This window comes from Sorex fumeus, unplaced genomic scaffold (assembly GCF_029834395.1).
Source record: "Sorex fumeus unplaced genomic scaffold, SorFum_2.1 ptg000024l, whole genome shotgun sequence".
Taxonomy (NCBI): domain Eukaryota; kingdom Metazoa; phylum Chordata; class Mammalia; order Eulipotyphla; family Soricidae; genus Sorex; species Sorex fumeus.
In genome coordinates this window covers 47470332-47487910 of record NW_026606081.1, presented here as the reverse complement: position 1 = coordinate 47487910, position 17579 = coordinate 47470332, and the positions used below count along the sequence as shown (strand labels likewise).

The window sequence follows — 17579 nt, the reverse complement described above, 5'->3', positions numbered from 1 at the left end:
GAAGAAGAGGTCCAGCAAGTTATTTACTTAATATTCCCCTATTAAGCGTATTTGGTCCAGTCTCCTCTGCTAAGACAGATAACCCCCTACATCATGGAAGACAGATGGTTGCCTCTATTTTTAAAATGTTCTAGAGTCGATAATTTCACCAGCTTCTTTGGTCGTCTGTTTCAGTGTTTAATCACTCTTACACTCAAGACGTTCTTCCTTATGTCTAATATATGATGTCTAAATAATGAAATACACGGAGTGGAATAAGGAGGATAATTTTAACTCTCACAGCTGCTAGAACTAGAGACCTAAACAATTTTTCAAGAAGACACATGGCTCAATTATGCTCTGTGTGGGGTTGACATCTTCGTCCCTGACCTCTCACCTTCTTGATAAGACTATCATTCTTATTTCCCACCGGATATTGTCTGCTGACTCTCTCACAGACATGAGGAAATTAAACTAATCAAAGTAGACTCCTTTCACTTCTTAAAAATGCAATTTTCTTCCAACTATAGTTCCCAAATCTACCTTTTTCTTAAATTTTGTTGTTTCCCCAGCTCTTCACTGTTTGTAGGATAACTTAAGTCAGCAAACTGCTGGATCTATTAATTACCCAGAGTGGTCCCCAAAGTGGCTTCAGTGTCATTGTTCTGGCTAAGGACCTAGGATTTCATTCCCAAAATATCGAGAGAAGCAAGTCTTAGTTAGAATTTCTACCCTTCCTGCCATGGCAGTGGACAGTCTTCTAGAAGAACACAGGGCATGGGACACAATGACAACATACTGTGACATTCTGAGCTCGGTCTTGTTTTATCTAACCTTCCCTGCCTTCCTTCATTACTTTCTCACCAGCAGAAATCTTACCAGTAGCTATGATTAAGGGTAAGTTTTTATTCTTAAGTTTCTGTTTAGCATTAGGGAATCTTTACAAAAGGATTGCCTCAAGAGCTAGGGGAGAGGGCAGTTAGGATAGAGAAGAGACCATTATGACAATGATGGTTGGAAGGGATCTCTCTGGATGGGAGATGTGTGCTGAAAGTGGGTAAAGGACCGAATATGATAATCTCTCAGTACCTGTATTGCAAACTATAATGCCCTAAAGGAGGGAGAGAGGGAGGGGAGGAAAAAGAGACAAAGAGAGAGATACAGAGAGAGACAGAGACTGAGACAGACAGAGACAGAGACAGACAGACAGACACAGGCAGAGACAGAGAGAAAGAAGAAAAGTGCCTGCCATCGTGGCAGGCAGAAGGACAGGAGGAGGGGGCCGGCAGAAAGGATATGGGGGATATTGGTGGTGGGAAATTTACACTGGTGGAGGGATGGGTGTTGGAACATTGTATGACTAAATCTGGATCACAAAAGCTTTGTAACTGTATCTCACATCAATTCCATAGAAAAATTTAAAAAAAAAAGGATTAACAGACAAAGGCCAGTGAGGAGTTATAGCTTAAGGAGCATGCTTTCCAGGGCTATGGGAACTTGAAGTGTCTTTGAAGTGCTGGAGGAGGTTGCCTTCCTGGAGTGTGGGGTTCACATGATACCTTGGGGCTAGCCCTCAGGGTAGGGATGTGGGGGCAAGTGCCTCCATTTCTAAAGGCTTCGGAGGAGTAGTAGCCAAGGAGGAAGAACACTTTTCTCATCTAGGCAGAAAGCTGAGTCCTGCCTGGATTATCCCTCTCTCCCTTACTCCTAGTGCAAACCCAGTGTATTTCCTGCTGCCTTCATAACCCATGTACCCATGTCAAGCTATTCCTTCCTTCTCAGGACTCCCCATCAAAAAATCCCCTTCCTCCTGCCACCCAAGTCACAGAATATACCTTCAGAACAATTACTTCCGGTTTCCTCTGAACACAGGCTTTCAAATACTGACACAAGAACAGAGACTAAGACAGGGATTTTACCAACCATATTAAGGGGCAGATACCTCAGACACCTCAGATTAGAAAACTGTGCTGCATGGGATAGATATAACGTGAGGACAGACTTTAGACTCAACACAATTTAAGCATGTGACCCCAAATATACTATGGAAATTTTAAAAAGAGAGAGTTTGCTAAAGAGGCAAACTGGCAGCGGGTAGGAGTGAGGGTGGCCTTGTCTCATTGGAGGAGATGCTGGGGGAGGGTTTGGGGTTGGAACATTGAGTTCCCAGAACTCTGCTACCTGTAAATTATGAGTCCTAAATCAAAGCACATAAATAATAAGTGAAATAAAGAATTTAACTCTCAGCATTCAGTGGAGCGCTGCGTGAAGGAGGTGAATGGAAGGGGGGGCTAGCAAATAGAGTTTTTTCCATGGAGCCAGAATGGGGGCTTAAGGGGGTGACACAAGACTAGTAACCATGTGCCTTCTATGATTGGACGTCAGACTCAGCACATTACCCGGCCTCTCTGCCTCAGTGTCTCCATCTGTCCTATGGGGGAAGCCCCAACTTTAGATTTAGTTGCTGGTATAAAATGGCGGGTACCATGTTAGAGCCTGACAAGCTCCCCATGGTGTATTCGATATGGCAAAAACAGTAACAAGTTTCACAATGGAGATTTTACTGGTGCCTGCTCAATCAAATCGATGAACAATAGGAGGACAGTGCTACCGTGCTACCATGTTAGAGAGAGCTGTGCTTACTGATTTGGCATAAGAGGCAGAAAACCAAGACTCATTGTACTGCATAGAAGAGAAAGAGATGTTGGAGAAGTACTTTCCCTTCGGAGACAAGTGGCCTCGGCATGCACAGTGCTGGCGAGGGTGGGTGAGACAGATGGAGGCAGAGAGGCCCATGGAGAGAAGAACCTAATAAATGGTGCTAAAATTTGAAGTGAGTGCTGGGGCTAAGGAAAAATTCACCTACCCCATCTGGGTTCTGCTGAGAATGGACAGAGAAGCAAATGAACATTAGGTTTCGAGTAGAAAAGGCCATTATTTACAAGACTAGGAATAAAAATGTAAATGACTCGGCCAAATAGATATTACAAGAGCTAAGGTGCTTGCCATCCCTTGAGTCCACTGCAGTTCAATCATTCAAGTACTGTCAAGGATCACTTCTGAACATAGAGCCCCTGAGCACTGCTAGTGTGCTGACCTCTCAATTTCCATGACTATAAATTATAAAATAAAACAGGATAGATCTGGCATATATTTATATATTTGAGGTTACACCCAACTGTGCTCAGGGCTTACTTCTGGCTCTGTGCTCAGGGATAACTTCCAGCTTTCCTGGGGTCAAAGAGGGGCCATATGCAGTGGTAGGGACTGAACCGGGGTTGACTGTAAACAAGGTGAGAGCCTTACCTGCTGCACTACCTCTCTGGCACTATTTATATTATGTTAAATGCTGTGGAGTGTCAAGTGAGATTACGGAAAGATTCTATTGAGAAGGAGGGGAGTTAAATCAACGAGTTTCTCAGGTAGAAGGTATGTGTGCACATTCAGCTATTTCTGGAATACTCCCTCCAAATGACTTTATTCCATAACATCAAAAGGGGTCACGGAATGGTGATGGTTCCTTTGGTGGGGAAAGGGCAAAGGACTTAGACAGAAACAAGAATTCCTACTCAACTTCATGCTCATGCTACTGTTCATGGACCTGTCCAGCTCAGAATGGAGAATCATCCACAACCTTGGTGTCTGGGTAACATGTCCTGAGGCCCATTGGGTCTCTGTTGACCCTCAGTTCTACAGACCGAGTGAAACATACCAGAAGAGACCTCCTTGGGGCACAAGGAGACGATCACAGGTGGATAAGTTTTTGTGTTTCCTACTTGAAAGGAATAAGGTGTGTCTAAGAAAGCAAAGCCAGTTGATAGAAGCACACTCGATATTAATCACACCAGCCTGGAAATCCTTCCTTAAGTAAAAAGGGGTGGTTTGCTGACTGAGCAGGATGGAGGCTGACAGAAAAGAACATAGTGCAAAAGAGGAAGAAAAGGAGCTCCCAGGTAAGTGGGTGCAGATAAGAGGAATAAAGCAAAGTGGAGTCAGGTTGAGGTAATTAATGTGTTATTGATCAAGAACAGCTTCATGGATCTGCCTTTAAAATGCTTAAGAAAATTCTCTCAAGGTGATTTTTTTAAAGAAAATCCTAGGGGTCTGTCCTTGGATGTGAAAGAGGCCTTTCTAGAATAATGCTCATTTTCTGAGCTACTGATAATGACCACAAAGCAAGTGGCCTCAGGTCTGCACTATTGTTTCCATTCCATCTCTGCCTTGGATTTCTTTGGGGTTTAATCTTCATTCCAATGAGATTAAATACATGTCAGCTTTTTATTTATTTTGTTTTTATTTTTTTAACAGATGGGTAAATGACTATAAGCAGACTCAGAATCATAAGGAATCTGGGGCTTCTGGGTGATTTCTAAAAGCATCCTCTTTATTATTTCACTGATGTCGGGGACACTCCCCGGGCTATTGAGCTGGGGCATCAGGGCCACCACTAAGGGTGCTGTAGGTGGAAGTTTCTGGTGCCAGGAACCAAACCCAGGGGCTCACAAATATGACATGTGCTCTCTAACTTGAGACCTTGAAAATATCATATATTCCATGCTGAAATAATTAAACTAAAAATGAGACACTTGGAACAAGTATTTGGCTATCAGGGAAATCCTTTTAGAAGAAAATACTCATTTTCCTAGATGAAAAATCCCCTTGAAACTGGCACGGGGCATGGGTTCAATTCCTCATCTCCACACCCTATACCATGAAAAGAAATCCATGATTACTTTTCAATTTCTTTTGATGAGTTCTACCTTCGAGTCCTGTAATAAAATGATGAAAGTGGAAGCTGACATTCAGCATGCTCCTTGACTCTTTTATTTTGAGGGGTGGGGTGGGGCACAGGCATCTCGTGTGTTTACTTCTTGCTCCATGCTCAGTGGTTGCTCTGAGCCGTGCTCAAGGACCATATGGGGTGTCAGGGATCAAACATGGGTGGCTAGGTGCAAGGCAAATGCTCTAGTTGCTAGCCCTAATTCTCTGGCTCCATGCTACCAGCAAGTTAATAGGAAAAAATGCTTCATCAGGCAATCTATATTTGTGCATATTACTGTCATGGCTAGTGAAAAAGTGAGAAGAAATGGAAATATTTTTCCATCTAGTATTTTTAAGTTTGAAAGCTTTTGGTTCCCCCAAAAGCTCCCAATTCTCTGGGAGACCTGAAACTGGTCCCTGAGCTTCTCTGAGCTTCAGTCACCTTTAAAACTAAACAAGACATAATTGCTGGCAGGGGGAAAAATAATCTAAGCCCGGTCTTTTGTATAAACTAATAGAACAATAAGAGCAACAATGTACACGGAAGAAACAGGATATTTAAAAGCAGTAAAATGATGGTTTAATGGGTTGAGTGTAGTTTACAGTGACCACCTATGTATTGCTCACAATAAATACTTGATTAAGGAAATCCTAGGCATTTGATGGAAATGGGCTCACTTGCTATTTAGTTTTCTAGAGTTAATAACATTTGTTCTGCATTAGAATATTTTTATTCCGTTTAAATAATAATTTTTAAAAGGAAAGAAAATGAAAACACAGGGCCAAGTGCCCTTTTGTGTTGCTGGAGGGAAAGTACCAAGCTAAATGGTCTCATTTTTTAGAATATCATCACATTTAAAACAGAGATTTCTTTCCCCCCTTACATTACATTAACCTACAAGTCTCAGTAGTTCAGTGATTTTTCTTATTGGTCTCTGTGACTTCTTTTGCCTCGCATTTGGTCTGATAGATGCGTATGCAAAGTCAAAAGCTTCAGGCTGCAATGTACAAATGAGAAGAGTGATGAGAGATAGTGCAAACCAGGATTAAATCTGGACACTGCATTTGTTTTCTCTATGTTCTTAATGTAATTATCCCTTGAAGAAAAAAACTGTAAATAAGATGTTTACTTGCTTGTTCTTTTAGTTTTGACCATCTAGAAATCAAACACAATGCCTTTTGTGCCTTTTAATGTTATTTTTTCCATCTAAATGGGCATGTTCAGTTGCCAAGTCCCACACTTCTCCTACATTCAAACTCTTGATCAAAGTACGTATAAAGGAGAGTCATGCTTGGGTAAATAACTGGATGATTGAAAGGGGGAGGAATTTATGGCCATTGAGTATATTTGCTTTTTATCATTCTTGAGATTGAACTATAACAGAAGTTCTATGCCTTAGCAGTTATGCATCCTTATAGATTAATCAAATCTCATAGCAATGCCAAAAGCAACCTACGTATCATGTGCTGTATATAAAACCAGCAAGTTAATAGGAAAAAATGCTTCATCAGGCAATCTATATTTGTGCATATTACTGTCATGGATAGTGAAAAAATGAGAAGAAATGGAAATATTTTTTCATCTAATATTTTTAAGTTTGAAAGTCATTATTTTAAAATGGGTTTCCTTACAAATGAATGTGTGCCTGGGGCCCAGGAAATATTATAAGTCCCTGACCTGAATTTGATTCCAATACACACTGTCCCCTCCCCAGCACTCTGAAGAGCAGTCCTCATGGCTCCAACACTACAGGAACCCAAGTTCACCGTGCCCTTGGATCCTAACTTTCACCAAATGGTTGGTCAAATTTGCCAAGAAGTGCCAAAGGTGACCCCATGGTGCTCAGGATGTCCCCTTCCTCCATAGAAGGAAAGAAAATGTATGAGTAATATTGTTAGAGAAAGATTTGAAAGAAATTTTGAGTCCTGAGGCAACATTCTCCTAGGATTTGTTCACTTAGGGTCAGCACTTAAATAGAGGTATTGGTTTTAATAGTTGGATATTTCAAAGAGGGAGAACAATCTAACCACAGAGGGTGCTCAGTGGATGCCATTGTCTTTATTTTGGGGAGAAGTGTTTTCTGCAGTGATAAAAATAGCAGGATTGTGATCATTAAAGCAGGGGGTTGAGGGGTGAGAGGTGTTTCACCACTCCATAGCCACGTTCCACCATCAGAAACCCCATATTCCAAACATATCTTGCCTTTGGATTTTGTCATATTATCTTCCCCACATAGTGATACAGATACAGAATGTCATTACCACAGGGAAAAGAAAGTCTTGTCAAGAGGAGGCATCAGGACAAAGGCAGGAGAAAGAAACTTCAGGGAGGGCAATCTGGACTGCGAGGTGGGATCACAAGAACACAATGATTTCTTTCAGCATCTGACCTGAAGTCACAAGAGTTCATAGTTGCTCTAGAAAGCCTTAAGGTTCAGGCTCCGTGGGGCAGCCTTTGATGATCCCATTTTTTTGCCCACCTCCCTGTTTTTTGCAGTTTCCTATGGTCCTTATATGCTAGAGTTTTTCTGGATTTTCTGGTAATTTACTGCTGGTAGGTCTTTCATCAAATACTGAGAGGGTATATTCTTATTAATATGATTGAGCGTCAGTGTTATTCCAACAGTGTCCTTGGTGCTGGAGAAATTCTAAAAGCCAACGACAATGCTCTTTGCCTAAAAGGAACTCAGAATACCATACTGGTAAGAGAGAATGTGTCCTAAATCATTCTTAATCAACTGATTACTACATTGAAAAGAGTTATAAGAAAATATAACAAAGGTAAAAACTTCATAGTCAGAGAGACAGCAAAAATTTTCTAGTAGAGATGGATTTTATGATGGGAACAAGAAGAAGATATGTTTTTCAAATCTGCATTGAATCTACATTAGAGGTAATAGGAGGATATTAGAGGAAGTATGGAAATGGGAAAAGTCACTCATCATTCTGATATTAGGAGTTTGTATGTTTGAAAAGACAAACAATGGGTAAGGTCAAATTTCTGAAATTGGCAGGTAAGATATTGGAAATTCAAATCACAGATGACCAAATCTCAGTGTTCCAATCATTGTTATAATCTAATAAACCTCAAAAGTCATTTTGTGATTAAATTAAATAATGTACGACTGGGGAGATAAATAATATAGAGCTATTGTTATTTAATTTATATTAAAATATAATTTATATTAATAAATTACATAATATAGCTCAAAGAAATGAGCATATACAAAGTATGTCTTGAAAGCAACTCAGGTTGCTTGCTAATGCTTGGTTCCAGAGCACCAAGAAGAAAAATCTCAAACACCAAATCAGGAATAGTTCCTGAGAATTGCCAGGTGTGGTCCAAAAAGAAAACAAATTACATATCCATCCAGTTGACGAGTAGATGCTGATTTTTTAACCTGTAGTATTATTTTAAGGGTAGATTAAATGCACAATTAACAGCCCCCATGGCAACATATAGTTAGATTGATCATAAAATTTATTGTTCAGATTAAGAAACCTTGGGGCATAAAAATGTCAGGAAGAGAGATGTAAACTAGAGAGGATAATTTACAGCCTAGAAGAGATGATGCTAAAAGTTAATTAGCAAAAATGCAACTTTGCACACAGATATAGCCAATTCTATCAAGATCATGATTTATATTACAGCCCAGTGGAATTCTGCCTAAACTCTTGTGATAGGATATCACTCTGATACCATAGATCATTAAATAGGTGTGTATATAATATGCACACATGTATGTCTATCACTTGATCACTTGACATCCCATTACTCATCGATTTGCTCCAGCGGGTGCCAGTAATGTCTCCATTCATCCCAGTCAAGTGCTAATATAGCCTAATGGCGTCTGCTCATTCTAGGAATATGAAGAGCCTCAAACAGATCAGTCAGGGTCTTGACGAAGAAGTCTGACCATCTCATAAGTGGGCGGCCACACAATCTATGGACATCCCATGAAATCCAGTCAGTAATGGCTCTAGTCCAGCGGTTGTCTCCAAATCTCATTTACTTGTCCAGCCCATCTGATTTTCAATACCTTAGCAAATGAGACAGCATCCCTGATTCTTGACTGTTGACGGAGGTCAGAACTCCGGATTCTTTCTCTCATTTGAGTGAAGTGTGATACTCCAAGCATAGCTCTTTTGATTCCTCTTTGGGAGACCCTAATAGTGTTCTCATCCTGTTTTCATAGGGCTCAGGTCTCTGAGGCATATGTTAATTCAGGAAGAACAGTGGGAGCAAAGAGATGTGCCTGGAGCTGGAGGTTCTTCATTCTCTTAGCTATTTCTTCGACATTCTTGAACGCATTCCAAGCTGCTCTCTTCTTCCTGTGCAACTCAGGTTCCAGGTAATTTGTCATGTTTTGTCGACCTAGGTACACTGTTGCATTCAGAGATGTTCATCCCATTGAGAGTGAATGGAACATCAGGAACAAGACCGTTTCTCATAAACATTGTCTTTGTGAGATTCAGATGTAGTCTGACTTTCCACACTCACAGTCAAAGTTGGCCAGCATTTGTGCCACTTGGCTGATGTTTGGTGTTATAAGAACGATGTCATCAGCAAAGCAGAGGTGAGGTAGCCGGCCATCTATCTTCACTCCCATTCCTTCCCATTCCAGTTGTCGCATGATGTTCTTGAGGTTGGCACTGAAGAGTTTCTATGAAATGGTGTCACCCTGCCGAACCCCTCTCTTGATGTCAATGATCACCTCCCTGTAAAATGGTGAGATCCTGGTAGCAAATTCACAATACAGCTCACGGAGGATCCTGATGTATTGACATCAAACGCTCTATTTGACTAGGGCCTCGATGACCGCTTCAGTCTCAACAGAATCAAAGGAATTCTTTAAATCAATGAACATTAGACAGAGCGGCATCTTGAACTCCCTAGAAACCTCAACGAGCTTGGTTATTGTGTGGATATGGTCGATTGTGCTAAATCCTTTTCGGAAACCAGCTTGCTTGCATGGTTGTCCTTCATCTAGTGTTCTGCCAAACCTATTCAGGATGACTCGAGCTGGTAGATGACAACAGGCAGATTGGGTGATAGTTGCCAATGTCATGGATGTCTTCTTTCTTGTACAGTAGTACAGTCCTGCTGGTTTTCCACTGGGACGAAACCTTGCATTCAGACAGGTAGCATGTGAAGAGCCGAGCCAATGTATTGATGAGTACTGATGGAAGGTTCTTCAGGTGTTCAGGTCTGACCTTGTCTGGACTGGGTGCTGTTTGCTTCTTTACTGACAAAATTGCATGTCAGATTTCGGAAGGGAGAACTTTGGGAATGACATATGTATCCTGTGAAATTTGGTATGGGGGAAGGTGGATGTGACTATTGAAGAGATCCAAGTAGAAGTCATGGATAATCTTCTCCATTGCCCTTCTGGAAGATGTGATAGATCCATCAGGATGTCAGAGGGCAGTCACCTTTTTCTTATAGTTGTCGAAGGACAGGCGGGCATTGCAAATGCTTTTCCCAGCTTCTGCCAGCACTACTGCTCATCTCTGAGGTCTTTCTTTATTGCTTCTCTGCACTGCTTTGAGAGCTCAGATGTTAGATTTTGGTTGCCTGAGGCTTGCGCCAAGCCACATTGGCAAATGAGCTCAAGAGTTTTCGAAGACAGGTCTTTTTGTGGCTCTCTCTCTCGGCATTCTTTGACCAAGCATGAAGGTGCTGAACCAGTCGATCGTATTCCTCGTCAATGCTGTCAATAATGGCATCTTCTCAGGTTGCTGCAATAGTGCCAAAGAGCTCCCAGTTGGTGGTTGTTCTGGGAGTTCTCTTCTTAAACTCTGCAGCCCTTTCTCCTGCTCTGTGAAGTAGAATTTTGCATGAAGGAGACAGTGGTCCGATCCCATTTGGAATTTTGGGACAACAGCAAGATTGGTCAGTCAAAACCGTCGCTTGAATATGATGTGTTCAATTTCGTTGTGGAACTGTCCACTGGGAGACTCCCACGTCCAATGTTTAGATTCAGCCTTCTAGAATTGTGAGTTACCATGGATGGTTTTGGTTGACATAATGAACTCAAACAGTCTCTCACCCTGTTTGTTCCATTCTAGGCCATGGGTCTCAATGTGGAGTTCTTTGGCTGATCTTCTCGTCCTATCTTGGCAATAAAAACACCGACGATGATCTTGTAGAAGGTATGATCTTTATAGAACTTCTCCAGCTCCATGTAGAACTTCTCAAGTTCTCCTTCATCATAATTGGATGTTGGTGTGTAGACAACAAAGACAGAAACTGCCGGCAGTGAGCCACATCTATTCAAGTGTAATCATCCGATTTGGGTTGTTAGGCATTAGAATCAAGCAATGTTTACGGCCAAGTTCGTGTTGACAAGGACACGGACACCACTGACACCTCTTTTGTCGCATGTTCCGAGGAAGCGTTCTTCCCCAGTGTCGAAAATGGCGTGATGTGATTGATGTGTTCTCATCTCGGTCAGATCAATGATGTCGTACTTGATCTTTCGCGCTTGCACCATCAGGTCCTTGATGGATGCATCCGATGCCAGCATACATGCATTGAAAGTACAGTCATTTTTATCTTTCCTCATTGTGGCAGGCTAGGTTGGCCCTGAGATTTTATCAGCCTCTCCTTCCTTATCCTTCTTAATGCTGCCATATTGGTGGCTCTTTCAGGGTAAGAGGAATGAGACACATTGTATTTACTGGTTTTGGCATATCGAATACATATCGAATAGCTTGCCAGGCTCTGCCATGTGGGAAGAACACTCTCGGTAGCTTGCCAGTCTCTCCGAGAGGGATAGAGTCTTTTAGAGTGGCCTCTAATCGTCCTTGTAGGTGTTCCCATGGTTCAAACAATATTTAAATGCAATCAAATATGGTGCGGTAATCTTGTATTAAGTATTTTATGATGTGTTGTGCGGCTGTGTTGCAGTTGCACGGTCTGGAAAGCATCCTGGAGTGTGTCGGTGGCCGGGTAGTAGAGGTAGTGGAGGTAATGGACGTCTGCCGGGCTGCTGGAAGCAGGCAGAGGATCTCTGCTCCCAGGTCCGTTGAGCCTGGAGTCTGAGGTCCAGAGTTCTGCTTCCCTCGCTCTGTGGGGCTTCACTCATGAGTGAGTCTCAGCCTGAGTGTCTGGAAAGCATCCTGGAGTGTGTCAGTGGCCGGGTAGTGGAGGTCTTGAAGGTAGTGCATATATCACTGCATCACTGTCATTCCATTGTTTGTTGGTTTACTTGAACGTGTGCCAGTAATGTCTCTATTCATCCCAGACCTGAGATTTTAGCAGCCTCTTCTTACTCATCTTTCCCGACAATTGGATGCTCTTTCAGGGTCAGGGAAATGAGATCTGTTATTGTTACTGGTTTTGGCATATTGAATACACCCACGGGGAGCTTGCAAGACTCTGTTCATGTGGGCAGGATACTCTGTGTAGCTTACCGGGCTCTCTGAGAGGCATATATATATATATAGTAATTATGGAAAATGGGTAAGAAGTGTCTTATGATGTGTTGTGGTCGGAAAGCAGCGCAGAACATGGCGGCAGTTGGGTAGTGAAGGTTGGCTGCCGGGGCTGGGTCCCTTGGGGATGGAAGGGCTCTCACCCACCCCCCTCTGGGGTGCCCCAAGTGAAAACAGCCTGGTGCAGAGTCATCTATATATGTATATGTATATATATATATATATATGCATATACACACATCTAATATAAGAAGACTCAAGATTATTAAGTCTTTCCTTTCATAACAAAAAACGTTAAAAATTAAACAATGAGGGGTTGGAGCAATATTACAGAGGGTAGGGTGTTTGCCTGCTTGAAACCAACCTGGTTCAATACCCGGATTCCCATATGGTCCCTTGAGCAGCACCAGGGGGTAACTCTTGAGCGCAGAGCCAGGACTAACCCCTGAGAATAGTCTGTTGTGACTGAAAAAGTAAAAAAAATATAAATGAATAATTAAACACTTTATGAGGGTATAAGCACTACTTGAGGAAATAACACTATTCTCTCTGTATGTTATAATATGTAATATTCTCTATATATGTTTCTGTATGTGCAATCATCTTAACTGATTGATATGTGATGACCTGGGGTGATGGAAAGGATGAAGAGCCAGAGTGGCAACCATCGATTCAAGGTGGGGTAGAAGAGAGTAACACGTCATCAATGACAAGATCAAAAGCAACTTGTGTTTGAGGCTGCTTTTAAGTATGTGAAAATTCATGAAGTGGGGAAATCTTGGCAGCGGGAGAGGCCCTGTTGGAATTACAGTGGCCAGGTGGTCCTTATCAGGCACCGCATTCATTTGGGACAAATTTGCTATATCCCTAGGGTCCACTCTGCAGCCCTGAAGGCTTTTCCAGTAAGGTCCTTTAACTTGGGAGAAGAGAGCTTGTGGAGAGACAATCCCAAAAAAAAAACGCTCAGAATGTCACTTTTCAGCTCCCCTGTCTCTTCAAGCTCTGTATAAAGGGGTTTGTCCTGGCCCTTCCTCTTTAATACTAAGTGAGTTGTTATCCTGGGGATTCAGAGACCCCACAGTGCCCCATCAAATCTTATAATTTTCAGCAACTGGCCTGAGTCATTAACAGAGGAAGTTAACACTCTTGAGATCAGAACTTCATATCACACACACACACACACACACACACACACACACACAAACATTTCCCACCTCTTTTCAGGTCCCACTCTCTGGGCTACTTGGCTTCTTAAATGTCCAAGGACATTGTGTGTGTTTGTGTGTGTGTGTGTTAGAGATATTATATGTAACTAATGTTGCATATGTTATAAGGTAGCTCATTTCTCTTGAGAATTAAACTTGAATATCTAAAGCCCAGGACAAAACTTCCTCAAAGGTAAATTATTAACAAAGTCTTTCCTACATTGAGACCTATGATGGCCCCAAAGCGTTGGCAGGTTTCCCCATCAGAATTGGAGACCTCTGCCACCAGTGGGGGGCGGGCGTCTTCCTGCAGTCAAGTTCAATGACCCTGCTCTGCTCTCACTTTCTTTCTCCCCACTGACAGCAAAGGCGTTTTAGTTAACTCTCCTGAGCAGGGAGGACTCATTTTGTGTGTGTGGTTTGAAGTCACAGCAACTTTGTCTTGATTAACTCAGTTCACCCATACCTGCGAGAACATTAACTCATCTTAGTATGGATAACAGGCAATCCGACTCATTTCAGAAACAGCAGAGAAGACCATCAGTCAGCAGCACTCGCTCACACACCAGTCACAAATATGTTATTTTCCCTCTCTGTTCCCTTCACATGTTTTTAAATGCAAAGCATGCACAGCAGCTGTGAATGTGAGAGACAGGCCAGTGCCCTGTGCAGAGAAAAGCAGTCACCAGTACTTGGAAAACATTATGGTGCCTGCCATCAAGAGCTTGTGAAACCAGGAACAATGAATACATTTAGCCACGAACAACTTTATTTCAAAAGCAAACATATGTGCTTGCAATATGAGCCTGTGCTCATTGAGAATTAATTGCTTGGCAAAAATAAATGAAAGGCAGAGCATCATTTACAAGGGGGAAACACTGAAGAAAGAACTTTGTAACAGACAATAATAAGTCAGAGTATATTTCACCATCAACCTACTTAGGAACTCAGGATTAATATTCTTAAATCTGGAATATGTGCAAAAGCGTTTGGAAAATTTGGGTAAAGAAAAAGTTTGGTGGGGGGGGCTGGAGTGATAGTATAGTGGGTAGGGCATTTGCCTTGTATGCAGCTGACCTGAGTTCTAATCCCTGGCATTCCATATGGTCCCCTAAGCACAGCCAGGAGTAACTCCTGAGTGCAGAGCCAGCAGTAACCCCTGAGCATCGCTGTGACCCAAAAAGAAAAAAAAGCTTGGTCACGTGTGGTGCAACTTACAATAAATAAATTAAAAATAAGGCTATATGAAACAAAGTTAGAAAATTGGGGTATCTGAACAACTAACTGTCTTTTCTTCAGAGCATTCCTTATTCTTTGACTTATTTTCCTGGGGCTACACTTTGCTTCCTTTGCTAGGTGAGCTCTTTCCCCTGCTGGCCAAGATGCATGACCCTAAATAGCAGAATATCCCTTGTATGCCCTGCGTTTTCAATGAAAACAGAAAAAGACAACTTTGAAAGTTGGATCGTTCTCCTTGTTGTATGCAACTGGATGGCAGGTCTACTTTCTGTCTCCGAAGAGACCACAGGCAATACTTTCTATTCCTTAAATCTGAACAATCTGAAAATTTACAGAAACCACCAGATTCCATGAGAATCCAGAGTTTATTTAGAGAGGGTACCAAGTCTGGGTCATTTCCTGCCTGAATGAATTCTTATCCAGATTTATTCTTTATTCTGGCACGGCTTGTGGCAAGTGATGAAATCAAATCCTACCCTTCGCGCCTCTCTTTTCCCCTCCCCTCTATGCCTTCCCCACCCCTCCTCTCTCCTTGATTTCTTCTCCCTCTCCTCACCTTTCCTCTTCTTTATTCTCCTCTCCTTCCCTCTCCTCCCCCTCCCCCCTTCTCTAATTTTCTCTCTGTCACTAACCTAATTTCTCATCTAAAAACCCCGTGCTTCCTCTTCCCGAGAGAACAGTGATGTGATCATCAGAACCTGGGTGAGTTACTGGAGGTCCTTAGACTTGTCAGCTCTTGCTGGATATCATCCTGTTTTCGAGGATCATTTTGTACTGGGAGGAGCAACTTGACAGAGAATTTATTTTCTCTCCCTCCAGAATTTTAAGGACAGAGACTCTTCGTCCTTGAGAGATGGGTCTTAGGGTGGCAAAGGGGAACATGCTGATCTTGTTCTTGGAAGAAGAAAGCCTCCAGTCACTTCCTCTGAATTTGTGTGCATTCTACAAATGCAGTTACCCAAATGCCTTCTTCTGAAAAGACCCTTTTGTGGTGTGTTCATGTGCATTTCTAACTTAATCCAGGTGGGGAGGAGGTTCTACAAGAATCAAGCAAACTTTTCTATTCCTAACAAACTCTGCTTCGAGACTTAGGGAAGAGGGACTTCAAAATTTTAGCTGAGGAATTCCTTTCCATCTCAACCATTTTTTAAGGTGAAGGACATTTCTATTTTGATCATCTGTTATATTTCTGAAAAAATATATACTAATTTAAAAGCTATGGCAATGACTGAGAGATAATTTTCATTTTAAAGTTCAAAGTGAGCAATTTGGTATAGTAATAGGAACTTATTGAAAAATTGTAGCCTATCATGCTTGCTCCTAAAAGTAGAAGAAATGCATTCAACCTAGCTGGCTTACTGCCTATCTACTTAACTTCACCAAGAACATTGTATTAAATTAATTATACAGTTGGAATGTTTACATCTCATACTCTACATTATTGATGTACCAAGAAAAGGACTTGATGGCTTTAGGGGCAAATACAACAATTTCCTCACACTTTCTTCTGAGAAGAAATTTTGGATCATTTTTAGCATGATAATCATAACAAGCAATACAAAATAAATTATTTAGGTCCTGCTTTGGGGGGCAAGCTTTGAGGTCAGGGAGGAAATATTTGAAATTTGGTGGTGGTAAAGCATAATTGTGGTGGGATTGGTGTTTGAATATTAAATGTAATAAATTATTGTGAACAATTTATAAAAACAAAATTAAAATTAAAAATATATACAAATGAATATATAATAGATGTGAGGTAACAAAATACTTGTATCTATTCTAGATTTTTCCTGAAATTATTTTTTAAAGGGATATCCTATCAAGGAATATTCTGGGAGAAAACAGAATGTGGTGCCTAAGATGTCTGTAATTCCAAAATTCAAGTTCAGGAGTTTTGCAAACACCATTCATGGAATGTAGTGTTGAGAATAGATTGGAAAGGCAGAGAATAGAGTCAGAGCACCCAGTTTGGGGATCACTGTTGGCAGACTTGGGGGATATCAGTATGTCTTCTCTTGCCTCTTTGCTCTCTTCAGGCACTGATTGAACTGAACAGACCCTCACTGGCCCTTTGCACCAGTCTGCCTCTTCCAGGTGGATCAAATGACAACAAAGAATCAGAGTGAGAGAACCATAAGAGCAGGAAACAGAGATAAAAATGAAAGAGGAGAGCTTGCTGTCCCCCCATCCTGCCCCATGTAGACATGGCATCTCCCAGGTGTGTGGGGCTGAGAATAGGGAGGTGTTTTCCTTGTCTATTTGAAGATGGAATATGCCCTCCCAGGACTCATTGTAGAAGCCTTTCACTCCAATTCCAGAGAGGAAATTGTACAAAATTCAGAAAAGAGCTGCAGCAAATACAGACTCCAATATTAGAATTCCATGTTCATTTCTCAGACGCATAATGGTTAAAATGACTGTTCTGGATGTCACTCGGTGGTTCAAGGAACCAGGGGGTGTACCATCTGCTTTGCAGCTGGTTAGAAGGAGAGGATTGTTGAATGATTACAGATGTGACATAAAAGTCTTGATTTCGGAAAGGACTACCTAGTTTTGCTCTTGACACCTGACATCACAAAATTGATACCAAAGAAAAAACAATCTACCTGTGTGACTTTGGAGGGAAGCAAAACAAAATTTACTGACTAACGAGTAGTTTTAATTAGAGGGTAATAACCCAGCCACAACTGCCCTGTAATATTTTGGTCAATCCACTTATTCCATTTAGGTTTCAGGACCACTGCAAATTGGCATTGTCATGGAATTCCAATGACTGCTTTTTAAAACTGTTGACCAGCTATAAATTCAACTTGAGATAATAAATTATGATACAGATATAAATTAGAATGCAATTGATAATCAGAAAGTAGAACTTGTAAAATAATTTCTAACACTTGACTGGAGGCAATGGACTTTTTTCTAAATGTCTTGGGTTAGGAAGAAAAATAAATATATCCT

General features: G+C 41.5%; 1 protein-coding gene across 4 annotated transcripts in view; it reads right to left on the bottom strand.

Annotated features, from left to right (window-relative positions):
* The window catches only part of TENM3 (teneurin transmembrane protein 3), a 1336193-nt gene that overhangs the window by 1186464 nt on the left and 132150 nt on the right, over nt 1–17579 (bottom strand). The window lies entirely within an intron of this gene.